Source organism: Triticum dicoccoides, chromosome 4A (assembly GCF_002162155.2).
Source record: "Triticum dicoccoides isolate Atlit2015 ecotype Zavitan chromosome 4A, WEW_v2.0, whole genome shotgun sequence".
NCBI lineage: Eukaryota > Viridiplantae > Streptophyta > Magnoliopsida > Poales > Poaceae > Triticum > Triticum dicoccoides.
In genome coordinates, this window is record NC_041386.1 from 369,620,472 (window position 1) to 369,638,239 (window position 17,768).

The following is a 17,768-nucleotide window of genomic DNA, read 5'->3' on the forward strand; positions in this document are numbered from 1 at the left end:
TTTATTTAACTTATGCCAATTTTTGCAGGGGCTAGATATATTATTCCAGAGCTCCTTTATAATTGGCATAATATTTGGACATATATTAATATATATAGAAATATATTTCCAAAGCAAATATTTATACATTAATTCCAAATGCCCAAAATAAATGTCCATGAGCCACTAAAAATATTGGTTTGATTTTTATCTCTGTCCAATATTTTCAGAGAGCAACATGAGCATTTTCTTGGACCCTTTTGGAGAAATTTTTATTTGGATCATTTTCAAAATGATTCTGAGGGTTTCACAGATCCCCATTTCAAGTTTCTGATGAAAGAGTAAACATGATGCAACACTCTAATGCATGACTAGCTAGGGTGTGACAATGGGATTGTGTGAATATTACCCCTCTTGTGACAAACCTACCATGCGGCTATGCCTATAAGTCGTGCCCCGACACGTGGGAGATATAGTCGCATCGTGGGTGTTACAGTTATACTATGCTTTCACAACTTGACTTTAAAATATTTGGTCTGGAGACCATCAAAGATCAATATGTGCATGATGCTCAATTTAAAGATGTACTACAGAATTGTAAGGAAGGGAGAACTTGGAACAAGTTTGTTGTTAACGATGGATTTGTGTTTCATGCTAACAAGCTATGCATTCCAGCTAGCTCCGTTCGTCTTTTGTTGTTGCAGGAGGCGCATGGAGGAGGATTAATGGGACACTTTGGCATGACGAAGACGGAGGATATACTTGCTACACATTTCTTTTGGCCAAAGATGAGACGGAATGTTGAGCGTTTTGTTGCTCGCTGCACTACATGTCAAAAAGCTAAGTCGCGACTCAATCCTCATGGTTTATATATGCCTTTGCCTATACCTAGTGTTCCTTGGGAGAATATATCTATGGACTTTGTTTCGGGTTTACCTCGAACAAAGAAGGGGAGGGATAGCATATTTGTTGTCGTGGATAGATTTTCCAAAATGGCACACTTTATACCATGTCATAAAGCGATGATGCTGTTAATGTTGTTGATTTGTTCTTTTGTGAAATTATTCGCTTGCATGGTGTGCCAAATACTATTGTTTCAGATCGTGATACTAAATTGCTTAGCATCTTTTGGAGATATTTATGGGCTAAGTTGGGGACTAAACTGCTTTTTAGTACTACTTGTCACCCCCAAACTGATGGACAAACTGAAGTAGTCAATAGAACATTGTCTACTATGTTTGGGCTGCTTTGAAGAATAATAAGAAAATGTGGGAAGAATGCTTGCCTCATATTGAATTTTCTTATAATCATCCATTGCATTCTACTACTAAGATGTGCCCTTTCAAAATTGTGTATGGTTTCCTACCTCGTGCACCTATTGATTTGTTGCCTCTTCCATCTTTGGAGAAGGTTAATTTTGATGCTAAAGAACGTGCTGAATTGATTTTAAAAATGCATGAGTTAACTAAGGAAAACATTGAGCATATGAATGTTAAATATAAACTTGCTGGAGATAAGGGTAGAAAACATGTTGTGTTTGCACCTGGAGATCTTGTTTGGTTACATTTGCGTAAGGATAGATTTCCTAATTTGCGCAAATCAAAGCTAATGCCACGTGCTGAGGGTCCTTTTAAGGTGTTAGAGAAAATAAATGATAATGCATATAAACTTGAGCTGTCTGCAGATTTTGGGGTTAGTCCCACTTTTAACATTGCAGATTTGAAGCCTTATTTGGGTGAGGAATATGAGCTTCCATCGAGGACGACTTCATTTCAAGAAGGGGAGGATGATGAGGACATAAATACCATTGTTACACCCACAGCCCCTGCTGCTATACATACTGGACCAATTACTAGAGCTCGCGCGCGCCAATTAAATTATCAGGTACTTTTATTTCTTGGTAATGATTCTAATGTTCATGAGAATATGATGCTGCCTAAATTGGATACATTTGTTTTGCTTACAAATGAAGGGCCTGGCATGGATAAGAAGGATGAACACTGGAGCAAGACCAAGCATGGAAATGATGGCATGTGCAAGGGGATCAAGAACGGAGTTACAAGTGATGATTCCAGGACTTTGAAGCCACCATAAGGAGTGCATGAATCCTTGGACGAAATATACAAGATGTCACTTCATAAATTTCGTCCAGAGGCTATTATAGGTGTTGCGTCACCTTATTATTGGGCCAGGCCCATGTAATTTTGAAATACTTGATATAGGTTGTTTTTAGAGTCCGTATGTGTGGGAAAACAAGAGTTAGGGTTGGTTTCGTACCCCTCGTCCAAGGGCCACGAAATCCCCCCCCCCTCTTCCTCCATATATACAGCCCTTAGGGCGTCGTTTAGACTTTGGGTTTTCTTTAGATTAAAGTTTGCCATATCTGCAATTTCGCATACTTCGTTTGTGTTCAACGACCAGACAAAGGCGTCACAGAAGCCCACCTTGATCAATAAAGCTTTCCTCTTATATTCGCAATATCCAGATTGCAGTCTTAGTTTCTTGCTTGTTCTTCGTTTTCCTGCAGGAAACAAACCTTCATGGTCAGATTGATCGTGCTCCGGCGTGGTCAATAACCTCTCGGAGTTGGTTTAGCGATTGCTAAGGCGAGACGTCCTCGCACGTTCGTAGTCGGATCGTCAAAGTCGACTTCCTCCAAAACGATAGCCACCATCTCATCGAAAGACGGGACACCTTTGCCTCTATCAATACGACTCAAATAAGAAGAAAATGAATCTACCAAAAGTACTAAGTCTTTGTGTTCCAAGTCTTCAAGCTAAGTCTTCGCAGGACACCAAAGTAATTCAATGTCTTCAGACATTTTTAGGGGTCGTCAACAATGGCTAAACCAAATCTCAAGGGATTTTCTCATGTGTTATCATGTGTACACTCACAAACACATTAGTCCTTTAACCAAGTTTGGCGTCATTACACCAAAACCACAAAGGGTGGCACTAGATGCACTTACACAGTGGCGCCGGCTCCTCGCCCATTGGCTCTATGTCGCTGCCCTTCGGAGAGCTCAGCGGGCCTGCTAGGTGGCTGTTGGGGAATGCAGTATTTCAAAATTTTCACCTACGATGACGCAAGATCTATCTAGGAGATGCTAGCAACGAGAGTGGAGAGTGTGTCTACGTACCATCCTAGACCGAAAGCGGAAGCATTTAGTAACGCAGTTGATGTAGTCGAACGTCTTCACGATCCAACCGATCAAGTACCGAATGCACGGCACCTCTGTGATCTGCACACTTTCAGCTCGGTGATGTCCCTCGAACTCTTGATCCAGTTGAGGCCGAGGGAGAGTTTCGTCAGCATGACGGCGTAGTGTGATACGTCTCCAACGTATCTATAATTTTTTATTGTTCCATGCTATTATATTATCTGTTTTGGATGTTTAATGGGCTTTATTATACACTTTTATATTATTTTTGGGACTAACCTACTGACCCAAGGCCCAATGTAAATTGTTGTTTTTTTGCCTATTTCAGTGTTTCGCAGAAAAGGAATATCAAATAGAATCCAAACGGAATGAAACCTTCGGCAGAGTTATTTTTGGAACAAATGTGATCCATGGGACTTGGAGTAGACGTCCAGAAAGGAGTGAGGAGGCCACGAGGCAGGGAGGCACGCCTGCCCCCCTGGGAGCGCCCCCCACCCTCGTGGGCCCCTCGCAGCTCCACCGACCTACTTCTTCCACCTATATATATCCATATACCCCGAAAACATCCAGGAGCACCACGAAACCTTATTTCCACCGCCGCAACCTTCTGTACCCAAGAGATCCCATCTTGGGGCCTTTTTTGGAGCTCCGCCGGAGGGGAATCGGTCATGGAGGGCTTCTACATCAACACCATAGCCTCTCCGATGATGTGTGAGTAGTTTACCACAGACCTTCGGGTCCATAGTTATTAGTTACATGGCTTCTTCTCTCTCTTTGGATCTCAATACAAAGTTCTCCTCGATCTTCTTGGACATCTATTCGATGTAATTCTTTTTGTGGTGTGTTTGTCGAGATCTGATGAATCGTGGGTTTATGATCAAGATTACCAATGAACAAAATATTTGATTCTTCTATGAAATCTTTTATGTATGATTTGTTATCTTTGCAAGTCTCTTTGAATTATCAGTTTGGTTTGGCCTACTAGATTGATCTTTCTTGCAATGGGAGAAGTGCTTAGCTTTGGGTTCAATCTTGCGGTGTCCTTTCCTAGTGACAGTAGGGGCAGCAAGGCATGTATTGTATTGTTGCCATCGAGGATAAAAATATGGGGTTTATATCATATTGCTTGAGTTTATCCCTCTACATCATGTCATCTTGCCTAATGTGTTACTCTGTTCTTATGAACTTAATACTCTAGATGCATGCTGGATAGCAGTCGATGTGTGGAGTAATAGTAGTAGATGCAGAATCGTTTTGGTCTACTTGTCACGGACGTGATGCCTACATACATGATCATGCCTAGATATTCTCATAATTATGCACTTTTCTATCAATTGCTCGACAGTAATTTGTTTACCCATCATAATACTTATGCTATCTTGAGAGAAGCCACTAGTGAAACCTATGGCCCCCGGGTCTATTTTCCATCATATAAGTTTCCAATCTATTTTATTTTGCAATCTTTATTTTCCAATCTATATCGTAAAAATACCAAAAATAGTTATCTTATTATCTCTATCAGATCTCACTCTCGTAAGTGACCGTGAAGGGATTGACAACCCCTTTATCGCGTTGGTTGTGAGGTTCTTATTTGTTTGTGTAGGTGCGAGGTGACTTGCGTGTAGTCTCCTACTGGATTGATACCTTGGTTCTCAAAAACCGAGGGAAATACTTACGCTACTTTGCTGCGTCACCCTTTCCTCTTCAAGGGAAAACCAACGCAGTGCTCAAGAGGTAGCAAGAAGGATTTCTGGCGCTGTTGCCGGGGAGATCTACGTACAAGTCAAGACATACCAAGTACCCATCACAAACTCTTATCCCTCGCATTACATTATTTGCCATTTGCCTCTCGTTTTCCTCTCCCCCACTTCACCCTTGCCTTTTTATTCGCCCTCTTTTTCCGTTCGCCTCTTTTTTGCTCGCTTCTTGTGTGCTTGTGTGTTGGATTGTTTGTCACGATGGCTCAAGATAATACTAAATTGTGTGATTTTTCCAATACCAACAATAATGATTTTATTAGCACTCCGATTGCTCCCCTTACTGATGTTGAATCTTGTAAAATTAATACTGCTTTGCTGAATCTTGTCATGAAAGATCTGTTTTCTGGCCTTCCTAGTGAAGATGCCGCTACCCATCTAAATAGCTTTGTTGATTTGTGTGATATGCAAAAGAAGAAATATGTGGATAATGATATTGTTAAATTGAAGCTATTCCCGTTTTCGCTTAGAGATCATGCTAAAACCTGGTTTTCTTCTTTGCCTAAAAATAGTATTGATTCTTGGAATAAGTGCAAAGATGCTTTTACTCTAAGTATTTTCCTCCCGCTAAGATCATCTCTCTTAGAAACGATATTATGAACTTGAAGCAACTAGATCATGAGCATGTTGCATAAACTTGGGAGAGGATGAAATTAATGATTCGCAATTGCCCTACTCATGGTTTGAATTTATGGATGAGCATACAAAATTTTTATGCTGGATTGAATTTTGCTTCTAGAAATCTTTTAGATTCGGCTGCGGGAGGCACTTTTATGGAAGTCACTTTAGGAGAAGCTACCAAACTCCTAGATAATATTATGGTTAATTATTCTCAATGGCACACCGAAAGATCTACTAGTAAAAAGGTTCATGCTATAGAAGAAATTAATGTTTTGAGTGGAAAGATGGATGAACTTATGAAATTGTTTGCTAATAGGAGTGTTTCTTCTAATACTAATGATATGCCTTTGTCTACTTTGATTGAGAATAATAATGAATCTATGGATGTGAATTTTGTTGGTACAAATAATTTTGGTAACAACGTGTATAGAGGAAACTTTAATCGTAGGCCATATGCTAGTAATTCCTCTAATAATTATGGTAATTCCTACAACAATTCTTATAGAAATAATAATGATATGCCCTCTGATTTTGAATCTAGTATTAAAGAATTTATTAGTTCGCAAAAGAGTTTCAATGCTTTGATTGAAGAAAAATTGTCTAAGATTGATGAGTTGGCTAGGAACGTGGATAGAATTTCTCTTGATGTTGATTCTTTGAAACTTAGATCTATTCCACCTAAGCATGATATCAATGAGTCTCTTAAAGCCATGAGAATTTCCATTGATGAGTGCAAAGAAAGAACCGCTAGGATGCGTGCTAAAAAAGATTGCTTTATAAAAGCGTGTTCTTCTAGTCTTGATGATAATAAGGATGAAGATCTAAAAGTGATTGATGTTTCTCCTATTAAATCTTTGTTTTGCAATATGAATCTTGATAATGATGGGACTGGAGATGAGTCAACTTTAGTTAAAAGGCGTCCCAATGATTCGGACTTTTTAGATCTTGATGCAAAAATTAATAAGAGTGGGATTGAAGAGGTCAAAACTTTACATAGCAATGAACCCAATATTTTGGATTTTAAGGGATTTAATTATGATAATTTCTCTTTTATAGATTGTATTTCCTTGTTACAATCTGTGCTAACTCTGCATGCTTATAGTCAAAATAAAGCTTTTACCAAACATATCGTTGATTATTTAATGCAATCTTATGAAGAAAAGCTTGAATTAGAAGTTTATATTCCTAGAAAACTTTGTGATGAGTGGGAACCTACTATTAAGATTAAGGTTAAAGATCATGAATGCTATTCTTTATGTGATTTGGGTGCTAGTGTTTCCACGATTCCAAAAACTTTGTGTGATGTGTTAGGTTTCTGTGGATTCGATGATTGTTCTTTAAATTTGCATCTTGCGGATTCCACTATTAAGAAACCTATGGGAAGGATTAATGATGTTCTTATTGTTGCAAATAGGAATTATGTGCCCGTAGATTTCATTGTTATTGACATTGATTGCAGTCCTACATGTCACATTATTCTTGGTAGACCTTTCCTTAGAACGATTGGTGTAATTATTGATATGAAAGAAGGGAATATTAGATTCCAATTTCCGTTAAGGAAAGGCATGGAATACTTTCCTAGAAAGAAATTTAAATTACCTTATGAATCTATTATGAGAGCCACCTATGGATTGCATACTAAAGATGATAATACCTAAATCTATTCTTGCTCTTATGCCTAGCTAGGGGCGTTAAATGATAGCGCTTGTTGGGAGGCAACCCAATTTTATTTTTGTTTTTTGCTTTTTGGATCTGTTTAGTAATAAATAATTTATCTAGATTCTTTTTAGATGTGGTTTTATGCTTTTAATTAGTATTTGTGCCAAGTAGAACCTTTGGGAAGACTTGGGGGAAGTTTTTGTGATCTTGCTGTAAAAAACAGAAACTTTAGCGCTCACGACATTTTCTGCCATTTTTACTGGACAGTGTGATTAGGTTGATTCTTTTTTAGGATGATTAATAGACAAATTCCTCACGTCCACAATTTATTTTAGAATTTTTGGGGTTGCATAAGTGTTCAAAACCTACAGATTACTACAAATTGTTCTGTTTTTCATGTGTTGTTTGCTTATTTTGATGAATCTATGGCCAGTATCGGAGGGTATGAACCATAGAGAAGTTGGAATACAGTAGGTTTAACATCAATATAAATAAACAATGAGTTCATTACATTACCTTAAGTGGTGGTTTGTTTTCTTATACTAACGGAGCTCATGAGATTTTTTGTTGAGTTTGTGTTGTGAAGTTTTCAAGTTTTGGGTAAAGATTTGATGGATTATGGAATAAGGAGTGGCAAGAGCCTAAGCTTGGGGATGCCCAAGGCACCCCAAGGTAAAATTCAAGGACAACCAAAAGCCTAAGCTTGGGTATGCCTTGGAAGGCATCCCCTCTTTCGTCTTCGTCCATCGGTAACTTTACTTGAGGCTATATTTTTATTCACCACGTGATATGTGTTTTGCTTGGAGCGTCTTGTATGATTTGAGCCTTTGATTTTTAGTTTACCACAATCATCCTTGCTGTACACACCTTTTGGGAGAGACACACATGAATCGGAATTTATTAGAATACTCTATGTGCTTCAATTATATCTTTTGAGCTAGATAATTTTGCTCTAGTGCTTCACTTATATCTTTTAGAGCACGGTGGTGGTTTTATTTTATAGAAATTATTGATCTCTCATGCTTCACTTATATTATTTTGAGAGTCCTTTAGAATAGCATGGTAATTTTCTTTGGCTATAAAATTGGTCCTAATATGATAGGTATCCAAGATTGGTATAATAAAAAACTTTCATAAAAAGGTGCATTGAATACTATGAGAAGTTTGATACTTGATAATTGTTTTGAGATATAAAGATGGTGATATTAGAGTTGTGCTAGTTGAGTGGTTGTGAATTTGAGAAATACTTGTGTTGAAGATTGCAAGTCCCGTAGCATGCACGTATGGTAACCGTTGTGTAAGAAATTTGAAACATGAGGTCTTCTTTGATTGTCTTCCTTATGGGTGGCGGTCGGGGACGAGTGATGGTCTTTTCCTACCAATCTATCCCCCTAGGAGCATGCGCGTAATGCTTGGTTTTTTGAGGACTTGTAGATTTTTGCAATAAGTATGTGAGTTCTTTATGACTAATGTTGAGTCCATGGATTATACGCACTCTCACCTTTCCATCATTGCTAGCCTCTTCGGTATTGTGCATTGTCCTTTCTCACCTTGAGAGTTGGTGCAAACTTCGCCGGTGCATCCAAACCCCGTGATATGATACGCTCTATCACACATAAACCTCCTTATATCTTCCTCAAAACAGCCACCATACCTACCTATTATGGCATTTCCATAGCCATTCCGAGATATATTGCCATGCAACTTTCCACCTTTTCATTTATGACACGCTTCATCATTGTCATATTGCATTGCATGATCATGTAGTTGACATCGTATTTGTGGCAAAGCCACCATGCATAATTTATCATACATGTCACTCTTGATTCATTGCCCTTCCCGGTACACCGCCAGAGGCATTCATATAGAGTCATATTTTGTTCTAGTATCAAGTTGTAATCATTGAGTTGTAAATAAATAGAGGTGTGATGATCATCATGAATAGAGCATTGTCCCAAATAAAAAAAGGGGGAGGCCAAATAAAAAAAGGCCCAAAAAAGGGACAATGCTACTATCCTTTTTTCCACACTTGTGCTTCAAAGTGGCACCATGATCTTTATGATAGAGAGTCTCTTGTTTTGTCACTTTCGTATACTAGTCGGGATTTTTCATTATAGAACTTGGCTTGTATATTCCAACAATGGGCTTCCTCAAATGCCCTAGGTCTTCGTGAGCAAGAAAGTTGGATGCACACCCACTTAGTTTCTTTTGTTGAGCTTTCATACATTTATAGCTCTAGTGCATCCGTTGCATGGAAATCCCTACTCCTTGCATTGACATCAATTGATGGGCATCTCCCTAGCCCGTTAATTGGCCGCGTCGATGTTAGACTTTCTCCTTTTTTATCTTCTCCACATAACCCCCATCATTATATTCTATTCCACCCATAGTGCTATATCCATGGCTCATGCTCATGTATTGCGTGAAAATTGAAAAAAGTTTGAGATTACTAAAGTATGAAACAATTGCTTGGCTTGTCATCGGGCTTGTGCATGATGAGAACATTCTTGTGTGACAAAAATGGAGCATGACCAAACTATATGATTTTGTAGGGATGAACTTTCTTTGGCCATGTTATTTTGAGAAGACATGATTGCTTAGTTAGTATGCTTGAAGTATTCTTATTTTTATGTCAATATTAAACTTTTGTCTTGAATCTTTCAGATCTGAATATTCATGCCACAATAAAGAAAATTACATTAAGAATTATGCTAGGTAGAATTCCACATCAAAAGTTCTGTTTTTATCATTTACTTACTCGAGGACGAGCAGGAATTATGCTTGGGGATGCTTGATATGTCTCCAACATATCTATAATTTTTTATTGTTCCATGCTATTATATTATCTGTTTTGGATGTTTAATGGGATTTATTATACAATTTTATATTATTTTTGGGACTAACCTACTAACCAAAAGCCCAGTGCAAATTGTTGTTTTTTTGCCTATTTCAGTGTTCCGCGGAAAAGGAATATCAAACAGAATGAAACCTCCGGGAGAGTTATTTTTGGAACAAATGTGATCCAGGGGACTTGGAGTAGACATCAAGAAAGGAGCGAGGAGGCCACGAGGAAGGGAGGCGCGCCTGCCCCCCCCCCTGGGTGCTGTCGGATGTGGGGTTCCGGCAAACCCTTAAGGTTCGAACACTGGGGTGCGCGCAAAGTCTTTCCTTCCTACCGATCTACGCCCTAGCTCGCTAAGATCTCGCGGACGAACTCGACGAACTCACAACACAGAAAGACACGAGGTTTATACTGGTTCGGGCCACCATTATGGTGTAATACCCTACTCCAGTGTGGTGGTGGTGGATTGCCTCTAGGGCTGATGATGAACAGTACAAGGGAAGAACAGCCTCCTGAGGTTGAGGTGTTCTTGTGAGTAGGCTCTCGATCGGGTTGGATCGAGCTAAGATGAGATGAGATGCCCCTACTATGGTGGCTAGCTCTGCTTATATAGGCCCTGGTCCTCTTCCCAAATATCAAGCGGGAAGGGAGCCAACAACGGCGGGCCAATTTGAAGGGGGGTAGCTAGTACAAGCTATCCTGACAAAAGTGGTCTTCGCCTGTGAAAAGCTCTGGTGGTGACGCCATCTTCGGCTCCACGATGACCTTCGTCTTGCCGTCCTCCTGGTCTTGGTCTCGTTGCACCGATATAGCAACCTTTGCCTGATGCCTCGGCACTCTTCGCCTGCGCTGGCCTCCTTAGCACCAAAGAGGAAACAAGGATGCTGTGCGCGCTGGCACCCGCCTGGTGTCGTGCGTCATGCCTCACGTCACGAGGGCCTCGTGAGGTTTGCCCCGCCTTGATATCTCCGCTCCTCGTGAGCCTGCCTGGCTAGGCCACTCCAAAGGAGGTCTTGCATCGTCCGCCTCGCTAGGCTTGGACCCTCGCGAGGGTCTTGGATGCTTTGTTGGTGAATATGGGTCGTACGGCATGCTGGCTTAGCCACGCCGTGGGCCGCACGCAGGAAAGTCTGGGGACCCCCGTTCCCAGAACGCTGACAGTAGCCCCTGGGCCAAAGGTGCGCTCGGGCTTGGCTTCGCGGTGAAGCTAAGGGCCAAGTACGGAGCGCCGCGGCCCCCCAAAACCTGCGGCCTTGGTTGACGCGTGGCGGTTGATTGGACGTGGGCGCTTCCGCTTCCCCATGCTGCCTCAGCAACTACACGACTTGACAAGTCCCTGCGACATGCAAGGAAAACCATCAGTACCTGTGATTGTGGGAGACGTCGGTTGGCCTTCTCTTGCTATAAAGGGGGAGGGGTGGAGCCCCCATTGCCCATCTCTTCCTCACTTGCTTGCTTCTTCCTCCTTGTTCCACTGCTGACAACAATGGCACCCATCAGAAAGTTTTCTACTGAAGAGAAAGGAAAGGCTCCCCGTGATGATCTGGGGCCTCTTCCGACGAAGAAAAGGTCGATCCATGGCCGTGATGAAGTGGTGATGCAGGTGGTGTTGAGGCCTTGGTGCGAGCGGCCTCCTCCGGGGTACCTGCTGCCCTTGTACGCCCGAGCCGAGGGCTCAGGAGGACGAAGTGACGAGCAGCTCCACCCATGCCGCATCCGAGGTTGCCGCGCCACGGCGACGTGTGCCGTCGCCCCTAGGGTTCACGCCGCGGACTCCTCGCGCGAGTTGGTGCTGTGGGCGCCAATGCCTCCAAGCTCCTGGATCCGCTTCCCGCGGTTCTTCTCCGATGTGATGCCGCCGAGGGGGCCTCTCAAGATCTGGCTACAGCACGCCGACTGCAGCGCTCCGGTGACCGGAGCGGAGATTGAAGCGGTCCGCATCGACAAGATCTTCATGACTCACAGCTGGGGTGAGATCGTGCGGGTCTGCCGTGCGAGGGGCGCCCTCGCAATCCACTTTGAGTACAATGGCGTCTCCACGCTCTTCTTCAAGGTCTTCGATGCTGAGGGCCGCCGCCTGGAGTGCTGCTCCGGAGAGGAGTGTGAGGCTGACGAGCGTCCCGCTCGCGGCCACTCCGGCAGCAGCAGCCCTTGGGAGTCCGGCAGCTCTTCTGAGCTTGATGAGACACCGGAGACGAGCGACGATAGCTACACGCCTCTGATCTCTCGCTGCACTCGGAGCAGAGCTGCGGCGTCTGGCCATCGCCGCCGTTGATCTGGATGGGGTTGGTGCCGGCCTCCCGTGGCTCACTGTTGATGATGGTGTCCACCATGGAAGGATGTAGATAGGATTCCCCTTAGTATTAGCTTTTGTTTCCTGCGAAGAATCATGAATTACCTCATGGGGGCATGTAAGGGTCCGTAACGTCTTTTGTGCTTATCTTCCCTGCTATGAAAATTTGGTGAACGCATGTCCCGTTAAGGCTCGGTCCCCCCTTTCTTTCATCGTGATAGCTTGTTGCTCTACGCTCACAGGTCCCGGTCCCCAGGAAGGCTATAGCCATCGCTGGTATGCCAGGTCGCGTGCCGTGGTCAAGGCCAGGAGGTGTGCGGCCCAAGGTCCAGTAAGAGCCCCTGAGGCGTGATGTTCAGGAGGTCCCCCTTAGCGCTCAAGCAGCCATGGTAAGGCAGGAAAGGCAGTTGACGTGGCCGCAATGGGGTCGCAGCAAGGCGTGAGTGACCATTAGGCCCAAACATTTAGTCGATTTGAGTGCGGGACTTATCTTGTTGATCTCGTGGCGACTCCTGATGTTGCGCTAGGGCTTCGCGCCTACTCGTGCAGCATAGCTAGGCCGTCCCATGCGAGTTTCCCTCCCCTCATGCTCTCCTTAGTGCTCTACGTTCTCAAGTCCCGGCCCTCGAGCGAGCTCAGCTGCCGCTGGTATGCCAGGTCGCGATGTCGTGGTCAAGGCCAGGGGTGAGGGCTGGAGAGCCAGTAAGAGCTCCTGAGTCGCGATGCTGAGGAGCCCCCCTTTTAACGCGCAAGCGAATTGCATGAGAGAAAAGGAGACTTGCAGTGCCGCCTGCCATCCTCCCCGCGGGGTCCCTATGGACGGGCACAAGAAGAACATGGTTTGCCGTTACAGGCGTCAGCCTGCCGCTGGTTGGTCCGTATGAAGTGAAGCCACTGAGGGCCTGGTGAGGTGATGTGCGCGGGGCGTGCCGCGAGCCAGAGCTCGACCGCTCAGATTTGTCGACGTGGCAGGGACGGACCCATGCACCAGTGTCGTGCCTATGAGGAGGCCCCGTGGGAGGCGATGATCGAGCAGGTGATAACCGTAGGCAGGTTAAGCAGGGAGGGCAAATCATCCTGGGTAAATGCAGGAAGATACATGCCACTGGGTCTGGCCCGAGCGGCATGGGGATGATGCAGCCCGAGGGGCGCCCCCAGCAAGGTAAGCTAAAGACATAAGCAAAAGGGATACATGTCGCAGGGACGGACCCATGCGGCCTGGGAATAATGCAGCCCGAGGGGTGCTCCCAGCTAAACGAGCTTGGAAGATGTCACCTGGTTCTGTAGACGAAGTAGAGTTGGTGCAGCTGAAGGCGTGCGTTGAAGAAATGACTCCTCATGAGCCGCCAGAACCCTGAGCCTCAGGAGGCTCTGGGGGCTCGGGAGGTTCCCTGAAGACCGTCTCCATCTCCTCCAGAACGGCGTGGTACCTGGCTTCCTGAGCCGCCAGGACACATCGCAGGTTGCGCTGATAGGCCGACGCCATGCTTGGCAAGCCAAAAGTCATACGAACCTAGCTATGCAGTGGGCCCTCGCAGCAGCCCACACGCGAAGGCCAGAAACGCTCCTGAGATGCGGCCCTGTTGAGCCCTGGGACGTCGATGCAGACACGCAGCCCAGCATCCTCGCCAGGATGCGGAGCTGCGCCTCGTGGGCGGCTGTCACCGCGCATGGCTCTTGCTTCTTGCAGTTCTTGGGTGGTCCTGGTGATGAACTCCTGAGTGGTGGGCACTCCTTGCCCTGTGCTCTCCTGAGGGTCATGTGCCGCGAAGCACGCCTCCAAGTGGTGCCCAAGCGCCTCCCTTGTGAGGTTGGCAAGGTCTGAGGCCCTCTAGAAGAGAGTCCTCGAGCCTTGCTTGAGGAGGGCACTGGGCGCGCCTTCCTATGCGATGGAGGGAGGCACCCCTGGAGCGGGCGCTGGTCCTGATGAGGCTCCTGCTGTGATGCCATCCTCCTGAGGTCCTGCATGACGCGGTTGCTTCTTCTTGGGGATGGCCTCCAGAGGGCCTTCATTTCTGCTGTCGGGGTCGTCGATTGCTGCGGCTTGAAAGGCGCGCTCGAGGGAGCACACCGCATCCCTCTCTTCACATGGGACCGTGATGATTCCTCCGCTTCCTGGCATCTTGAGAACGTTGTAGACATGATGAGTGACTTCCATGAACTTGGCCAGGGCCGGATACCCGAGGATGGCATTGTGCGGTAGGCGGATGTGCGCGACGTCGAAGTCGATGAGCTCGGTGCGGTAGTTCTTGCGCTCCCCGAAGGTGACAGGCAGGCGGACCTGCTCTATCGGTGTGGTGGAGTCGTCGGTCACTCCTGAGAAAGGCTTGGTGGGCTGGAGCTGTTCATAAGGCACTTGGAGGTTGTCGAACGTGTCGACGGACAGGACGTTGAGCCCTGTGCCGCCGTCGATGAGGGTCTTGGTGACCTGCACATTGCTGGTGACTGGGGAACACAGCATAGGGAGGGCGCCCGCGGTGGCTACGTACTTGAGCTGATCTGCCGAGTTGAAAAGTGATGGCGCATTGGGACCACCTAAGAGGGCACGTGGCCTCGAGTTTGGGGAGCACCGCGTTCACCTCGCGAGCGAACTGTTTGAAGGTGCGCTGAGAGGCTGGGGCCTGGGCACCGCCCAAGATGCAGGCGATCGCACGCGGCTCCTGGAAGCCCCCAGCCCCCTCGTCCTGGTGGTGGTCGTCGTTCCTTCTTGGTGGCGGCAGCGGGGGAAGGCCGGAGTTGCCCTGGGGGCGATCTTCACGTGGCGGGTCCCTCCAGGCGCCCTCTCAAGGTTGGTCCTGCCAGCGGTCCTCACGAGGCCGGTCGCGCCACTCCTGGCATGGGCCATGGTCATCCCAGCGTCCGTCTCCACGTCCTCCTCCGCGGTCGTAGCCCCGGTCGTTGCGCTCGGGGCGTCGACCGTAGCGCCCTTCTCATATGGCTCTGAGCTCTTGACAGTTGCTGGTGTTGTGGGTGTTCAGGTTGTGGAAGGCGCAGAACGGTCGGCCGTTCTTGGATGACTCGGGCTGATCTCTGCCCCACTTCATGTCGGGCTCCACTGCAAGCACAACTGCCTCCTTGCGCTTCATGTCCTTGGCCTTGGCCTTCTTCTCCTCCGCGCCCATGGCTGGCAGCTCAAGGAGAGAGAGGCGCCCCTCCTCGGCTCTTGCGCAGTTGGTCGCCAGGTTGAACAGCACCTGAGATGTGCAGAGCTCCTCGTGGATGGCGAGCTCTTCCTTCATCTTGACATCACGGACGCCTTCGGAGAACGCGGAGATGATGGCCTCATCCGTGACCTTGGGGATCTTGAGGCGGGTGTTGTTGAAGCACTGGATGTACTTCTGGAGGGTCTCTCCTGGTTGCAGCCTAATGCAGCGTATATCACCCGCGGTCGGTGGGCGGTCGCGAGTGCCCTGGAAGTTGGCGACGAAGCGGTCGTGCATCTCGTCCCAGGAGGAGATCGAGCCGTGCTGCAGGTTCAGGAGCCAGTTGCGAGCTCCATCCTTGAGAGACATGGGAAACCAGTTCGCCATGACCTTTTCATCGCCGTTGGCCGCTTCGATGCTCAGCTCATAGAGCTGCAGGAACTCTGTGCGGTCGGCGGTACCGTCGTAGCGAGGAGGCAGATCCGGCTTGAACTTGCCCGGCTAGGCGACGCTACGCGGCTCAGGGGTGAAGGCGCGGCAGCCAGCCGTGGTTGCCGGGGCCCGCTTCGGAGGTGGAGCTTGGTCTTGACAAGGTCCGCGCTGCACCGCTGCGGGCGGTGCGCGGTCTTGACGAGGTGGCGCGGGGAGCGCAGGTGCAGCTTCTCGAGGCCACGGAATTTCTTGGCAGCTTCTCACTTTGCGCACGGGCGCCGGGCGTGGCGGATCATGCCGCGGAGCCGCGCGCCTTGGTGCCAAGGCGCCGTCTTGGGGCTGAGGTGGTGGAGGCATGCCATGAACCCCGTCGCCCGCGGCTGGTTGAGGGGGAGACAGAGAGTGGGACGGCACCGGAGAGCCCCCTACGGCGCGGACGAGCTCGGCGATGCGGTTGAGCCACTCCTCGTAGAGGTTGTCGACAAGGCGGTAGCGCAGGAGCTCGTTCTCCGCGAGGAGCGCGGCCCGTGCCTCCATGGGAGCGCGGTGCGCGTGAGACAAAGAACCGGCAGGGGTCAGCGATGGCGTGGCGGTGCAGCCATCCTGCCGCACCGAAGGATGCAGCGAGGACGCCAACTGCTCATTCCCCGCCGGGCCGGTGGCAGCATTGGCGGCGGAAGACGGAGAACGGCGATGTGGCCCGCCGACAGGAGCCGTCTGAGCGACGTGGGCGGTGAGGGCAGCCCGACGCTCAGCTCGAGCACGGCGAGCGTCCGCCATGGAGACGACGGAGCGACGGAGCGATGAAGTGATGGAAGGGAAGCTACGGTGCACCCCTACCTGGCGCGCCAAATGTCGGATGTGGGGTTCTAGCAAACCCTTAAGTTTCAAACACTGGGGTGCGTGCGAAGTCTTTCCTTCCTACCGATCTATGCCCTAGCTCGCTAAGATCTCGCGGACGAACTCGACGAACTCGCAACATAGAAAGACACGAGGTTTATACTGGTTCGGGCCACCGTTGTGGTGTAATACCCTACTCCAGTGCGGTGGTGGTGGATTGCCTCTAGGGCTGATGATGAACAGTACAAGGGAAGAACAGCCTCCTGAGGTTGAGGTGTTCTTGTGAGTAGGCTCTCGATCGGGTTGGATCGAGCTAAGATGAGATGAGATGCCCCTAGTAAGGTGGCTAGCTATGCTTATATAGGACCTAGTTCTCTTCCCAAATATCGAGCGGGAAGGGAGCCAACAACGGCGGGCCAATTTGAAGGGGGCATCTAGTACAAGCTATCCTGACAAAAGTGGTCTTCGCCTGCGAAAAGCTCTGGTGGTGACGCCGTCTTGGGCTCCACGATGACCTCCATCTTGCCGTCCTCCTGGTCTTGGTATCATTGCACCGATATAGCAACCTTTGCCTGATGCCTCGGTACTCTTCACCTGCGCTGGCCTCCTTAGCACCAAAGAGGAAACAAGGATGATGCGCGCGCTGGCGCCTGCCTAGCGCCCGCCTGGTGCCGTGCGTCATGGCTCACGTCACGAGGGCCTCATGAGGTTTTCCCGGCCTTGATATCTCCGCTCCTCGTGAGCCTGCCTGGCTAGGCTACTCCAGAGGAGGTCTTGCGTCGTCCGCCTCGTGAGGGTCTTGGATGCTTTGTTGGTGAAGATGGGACGTACGGCCTGCTAGCTTAGCCACGCCGTGGGCCGCAGGCAGGCAAGTCTGGGGACCCCCGTTCCCAGAATGCCGACAGGCGCGCCCCCCACCCTCGTGGGCCCCTTGCAGCTCCACCAACCTACTTCTTCCTCCTATATATATCCATATACCCCGAAAACATCCAGGAGCACCACGAAACCCTATTTCCACCGTCGCAACCTTCTGTACCCAAGA